Source organism: Chenopodium album, chromosome 13 (assembly GCF_948465745.1).
Source record: "Chenopodium album chromosome 13, dcCheAlbu1.1, whole genome shotgun sequence".
Classification (NCBI taxonomy): Eukaryota; Viridiplantae; Streptophyta; class Magnoliopsida; order Caryophyllales; family Amaranthaceae; genus Chenopodium; species Chenopodium album.
Window position 1 is genome coordinate 2,742,436 of NC_137846.1, and position 6,314 is coordinate 2,748,749.

The window sequence follows — 6,314 nt, forward strand, 5'->3', positions numbered from 1 at the left end:
AATCATCAAATCATTATTCGTTTATAGAAATAGTTCATATAATTGGGCAAAAACTAATAGAACCTGTCTCCCTGTGGGATTCGACCCGTATTTGCTAAATCTCTGCTAACAACAGACACCGTGCACTTGCGGTATAACTTTTTATTCATCAAGTTTTTGGCGCCGTTGCCGGGGAGACGGCTAGATTCTATTAGTTTTAGTTTGATTGTTTGAACTGTTTCCATTGTCCCATTGGAACTTTCAGTTCCAATCGGGGCATTCTCATTGTTTTCTTTTCTTTTTGTTTTATGCCCAGGTTAAAAAGAACAGGTGAAGTGATCCCTACGGATCCGGACTTGGAAAAGACCCTTAGGCAAATCAAGAAGAAAGGGAAAGGAAAGCAGAAAAAGACCCAATCACAGAAGAGCTCTACTACACAGCCTGACATACAAAAGGAGATGACTGATAATAGGTCTCTTAATTCTTTCGGGGTACCATCCCAAGATGGTATTCCAACGGGTCTTAAAATGCCAGAAATCACTGCAGAGAACTTTGAAATCAAACCCGCATTGCTCAGTATGGTTCAACAAAATCAGTTTAGTGGCCATCCTACTGACGAGCCAATTAATCACTTGCAGCGATTTCAACAGTTATGTTCCACTGTTCATCACAAAGGAGTCACTCAAGATCAATTGAAGGTGATGTTGTTCGGATTTTCCCTTCGCGATAGAGCTCAAAAATGGTTGAACACTGTCAAAGAGACGGAGTGGAGCAAGATTTCTCAAGCATTCCTCAAAGAATATTTTCCCCCTGAAAAAACTGAAAAGATTCGACACCAAATTTCAACATTTTCTCAAGATTCAGGGGAATCTCTTAGGGAAGCATGGGATAGATTCCTAGATCTTCAAAGATCATGCCTGCATCACAATTTTGAGAAGTGGAATCTTGTTCGTATTTTCTATAACGGACTAGAACCTGAGACTAAATGTATTGTTGACTCTGCTGCAGGTGGTGTGTTCCTTGACAAGACGATCGAGGAAGGGTATGATTTTCTTGCAAATCTTGCAGCCAACCACTTCTCATCTCCAAGGACGCGACCAAAGAAAGGGAAGATGGAAGTTGAAGCCTATTCACTCATGACATCTCAAATGGCTCAATTAACTGCAAAGATTGAAGCATTGCAGGCCACTCAAGAATCTTCTCTTTTATCTGTTAATGCTATGTCTTCTCAACCTTCGCAAACTCATTTTTTTTGTGAATTGTGTGGTATACAGGGTCACTTTGGATATCAATGTGCTCAGAATTCTCAAGACACCAATCAGATGGAGCAGGTGAATGCCTTTCAACAAAGGCAACCAAATGATCCATATTCTAACATATTTAATCCAGGTTGGAGGAATCATCCTTACCTTTCATACAAAAGCAATAATGTTCAAAATCCTCAACCTCAGCAACAATGGGCACAACCTCAGCAATTTGTTGCAAGGCCTCCACTACATCAACAAGGGGCCTCTCATCATCCTCCTCCGGGTTTCAATAGGCCACCTCAACAACAACAACCTCCTCATGGCACTCAAGAGCCTACCATGTCTGACCTTATGAGAATGATGACAGCCATGAAGCAAAATACTGAAGATAACATCAAGGAATTGAAAATCACGACAAAGCATTTGGAGAACCAAATTGCACAAGTCGCAGGTACCAATATCCAAAGGCAACCTGGCCACTTACCGGGACAACCGGTCCCCAAGGAGACCGCCAATGCTATCACTACTCGTAGTGGTGTCAGTTATGAAGGGCCACAAATGCCTACTGATGATGCAAATCTTGAGAAGGAGAATAGTGAGGTTGCAGAGAAGCCCTTGGATGATGTTCCCACCTCGAAAGATGGGAAAGCTGAAGCAAGTGATGTTGAGAAAGAGAAAAAGAAAGGTTCCGAGCCTCCATCTGTCGAACCAAAGCTACCATTCCCACATCGAATGCAAAAGACCAAGGTAGATCAACAATTTGGTAAGTTCTTGACTATGGTCAAGAACCTTGAGGTAACTGTTCCTTTTACTGATTTGGTCTCTCAAGTTCCAATGTATGCAAAGTTTTTAAAGGAAATGATTACTAAGAAGAAAGACTTTGGTGGTGTAGAAACAGTCGCTCTAACTGCAGAGTGTAGTGCTATATTGCAAAATAAATCCCCACCTAAGCTTAAGGACCCTGGTAGTTTTTCCATCCCATGTCATGTAGGTGCATTATTCATTGATAAAGCTTTATGTGACTTAGGTGCTAGTGTGTCTGTTATGCCTCTTTCTGTTTGTAACAGGTTGAATATGGGAGCTTTAAAATGCACACAAATCACCTTGCAAATGGCGGATCGTTCAATAAAATACCCTTTAGGTATTTTGGAGGATGTCCCCGTTCGGGTTGGGAAATTTTTCATTCCTGTTGACTTTGTAGTTCTAGATATGGAGGAGGATAGAAATATCCCGATTATTTTAGGTAGACCTTTCTTGTGTACTGCAGGTGCTGTTATTGATGTCAAGTCTGGGTCTCTTACTTTGTTTGTTGGTGACGATACAGTGACTTTTAATCTAACCAATGCGATGAAGTTGCCTATGCTTGAGAATACTTGTTGCAGGATTGATGTGCTTGATGAGATTGTGAGAGATGATACGCCTCGTGAGTTAGCTAACAATCCATTAGAAGCTGTTCTCACCTTGGAGGCTTCTGAAGGAGAAGGAGATGTAGAGATTGACTCCTTGATTCGTGACTTGGATGCCCCTAACACCGAGGGGTTTGAGGTAATGGAAACTATTTGTTCTACTTCTGAGTCACAGGAACAAAAGGTAGAGTTAAAACCTTTGCCTTCTCATCTTAAATATGCATTTCTTGATGATAATGAGGAATGCCCTGTAATTGTTAGTGCTAAACTCGATGATAGCCAACTTACTAAGCTTTTGACTGTGCTTCGCATGCATAAAAAGGCAATCGGGTATAGCATTGATGATCTTACAGGGATAAGTCCTAATTTTTGTATGCATAGAATTAATTTGGAAGAGAATCATCGCCCTTGCATCCAACCACAACGTCGATTGAATCCTAATATGCAAGAGGTGGTGAAGAAAGAGGTAATGAAACTTCTTGACACGGGCATCATCTACCCCATCTCAGATTCTAAGTGGGTGAGCCCGGTACAAGTCGTTCCTAAGAAAGGGGGGACAACAGTTGTTAAAAATGATAAGAATGAACTCATTCCTACTCGTGTTGTCACAGGTTGGCGTATGTGTATCGATTATCGCAGGTTGAATACGGCCACCTTGAAAGATCACTTCCCTTTACCTTTTATAGATCAAATGCTAGAAAGATTAGCAAAACATAGTTTTTTCTGTTATTTGGATGGATATTCAGGTTTCTTTCAGATTCCCATTCATCCGGAAGATCAAGAGAAGACGACGTTTACATGCTCCTATGGTACATTTGCTTATCGCAGAATGCCATTTGGGTTGTGTAACGCCCCTGCAACGTTTCAAAGGTGTATGATGGCCATTTTCTCTGATTTCATTGAGAACATCATGGAGGTATTTATGGATGATTTTAGTGTTTATGGTTCTGACTTTGATATATGCTTGCATAATCTTTCTAAGGTGCTTAAACGTTGTACTGATGTAAATTTGGTCTTGAATTGGGAAAAGTGCCACTTCATGGTCAATGAAGGAGTGGTACTTGGTCATCTTATTTCTGATCGTGGCATCCAAGTTGACAAGGCAAAAATTGAGGTGATTGAGAAACTTCCTCCTCTGGTGAATGTCAAGGGAGTGAGAAGTTTTCTTGGTCATGCGGGGTTTTATCGCCGATTTATAAAAGATTTTTCAAAAATAGCGAAACCCCTAACTCAATTGTTGCTTAAGGATGCCACATTTGAGTTTACTGATGTTTGTATGGAGTCTTTCAACAGGATCAAAGAAGCATTGATAACTGCTCCAATCATACAACCTCCGAATTGGGATTTACCATTCGAGATCATGTGTGATGCGAGTGATTATGCTGTGGGAGCCGTGCTAGGGCAACGAAAGAATAAGGTTTTGCATGCCATCTACTATGCTAGCAAAACCCTGGATGAGGCTCAGATGAATTATGCCACCACTGAGAAAGAGCTCCTAGCTATTGTGTATGCTCTTGACAAGTTTCGAACTTACCTCATTGGTTCGAAAGTGATTGTCCACACTGACCATGCTGCTCTAAAGTATCTCCTAGCGAAAAAAGAAGCTAAACCGAGGCTCATTCGATGGATTTTGCTCCTCCAAGAGTTTGATTTAGAGATTCGAGATAAAAAGGGCGCAGAAAATGTTGTTGCAGACCATCTCTCTCGATTGAGATTTCAGTCTACTTTGGATAGCCCTATAAATGACTCTTTCCCTGATGATCATTTATTCTCTGTTTCTTCTACATCTCCATGGTATGCTGACTATGCTAATTTTTGTGTAGGTGGTTCACATCCCCCGGATTTGACTTACCAACAACGCAAGAAGTTTGACCATGATGCCAAGCGGTACTTTTGGGATGATCCATTTTTGTATCGTAAGTGTGCCGATGGGATGTTTCGGAGATGTGTAGCAGATTGGGATACTCATGGCATCCTTTATCATTGCCATAATCTGCCTTCCAGTGGACATCTGGGTTCTACAGCGACTGCTTATCGAGTACTTCAATGTGGTTTCTATTGGCCATCATTATTCAAGGATGCCCGTATCTTTTGCAATGCATGTGATGAGTGTCAAAGAACAGGCAATATATCGAAGAGGCAAGAGATGCCGCAAAATGGAATTCTTGAGGTCGAGCCTTTTGATGTATGGGGCATTGATTTTATGGGACCATTCCCTTCCTCTTGTGGGAATCGGTACATTTTGGTTGCTGTCGACTATGTCACTAAGTGGGTTGAAGCTATTGCGTCACCAACTAATGACTCTAAGGTCGTTATGAAGTTATTCAAGAAGATCATCTTTCCGCGTTTCGGAGTCCCAAGAGTTGTTATTAGTGATGGTGGTTCTCATTTCCATCAACGAACTTTTAAGGCTCTTCTCAAGAAACATGGAGTTACCCACAAGGTTGGCTTGGCCTATCATCCTCAAACGAGCGGCCAAGTTGAGGTATCTAATCGACAAATCAAAAGAATCCTTGAAAAGGTTGTCAACAAGTCCCGGAAAGATTGGTCATTGAAGTTGGATGATACATTGTGGGCATTGCGAACGGCTTACAAGACTCCGTTAGGTACAACTCCGTATCGGTTGGTGTATGGCAAAGCTTGTCATTTACCGGTTGAAATGGAATATCTTTCACAATGGGCCGTCAAGGAAATTAATTTAGATCTAGAAAAGGCCGGTGAAGCGAGACTTCTTCAATTGAACGAGCTAGACGAGATTCGGCTTGATGCTTACGAGAACCATAGGCTCTACAAAGAGCAAACGAAGAAGTTTCATGATAAGATGATCCAAAAACGAGAGTTCAAGATTGGTGATAAGGTGTTGCTTTATAACTCAAGACTTCGGCTCTTTCCTGGAAAGCTTAAGTCTAGGTGGTCCGGACCTTTCACCATTATTGAGGTCAAAGATTATGGAGCTATTGAAGTTTCTAGTGAAAATGGTTCCAAATTTAAGGTAAACGGACAACGTTTGAAGTTATATACCGAGGGTGCTTTTATTGGTGGATTGGAGACGATTTATCTCTCCGACCCACATAATGATGCTTGAAGTTGAGGTAAGAAGTCAAGCTCACGACTCTAAATGAGCGCTTATCGGGAGGCAACCCGATTTTTAGCTTAGTTTAGTTGTTTTCGTAGTTCCTTTTTCTATTTTTGAATTCACTTGAATTCGTTTTTTTTTTTTTTTTTTTTAAACAATTTCACTGATTTCGTGCACTAATGATGCTAATGATTTTTAGAGTGGTGTTCAAGATTTTATTGAATGATTTCAGATGGTCTATGGATGTTAAGTACATGGGTTTAGTGACAAAGGTCAGAAGGTGATTTTCGTGCAAAAGCAAATCAGAAAATAAATTGTCACAATAGACCTTTGTCCACTCTTTCAGCCATAACTTCAGTTATAGAGGTCGGATTGATATGATTCAAGTTGGGTTGGAAACTACACTTGAAGAGCTTTCCAACGGTAGGTCACACGCCTATATACGACTTACGAATCAGAAGTTCCGAGCCTGTGAAGTTGACGTTGTACCTGCAGCACGAAGCAGCAGCAGCTCGTGAATTAGCTCGCACAGATCGGGAGCAATCAGCAGCCTGAGCGATAGCTCACTTGAAGAACGAGCTATAGCTCGGTGCTACTACACCCCAC

At 41.3% G+C, this 6,314-nt stretch overlaps 1 non-coding gene across 1 annotated transcript; it reads right to left on the reverse strand.

Annotated features, from left to right (window-relative positions):
• Nucleotides 1-804: 804 nt before the first annotated feature.
• On the reverse strand, nt 805-910 carry LOC145577244 (small nucleolar RNA R71). Its single transcript, XR_014098706.1, has one exon. It is a non-coding gene; the product is annotated as a small nucleolar RNA R71 (small nucleolar RNA).
• Nucleotides 911-6,314: the final 5,404 nt, after the last annotated feature.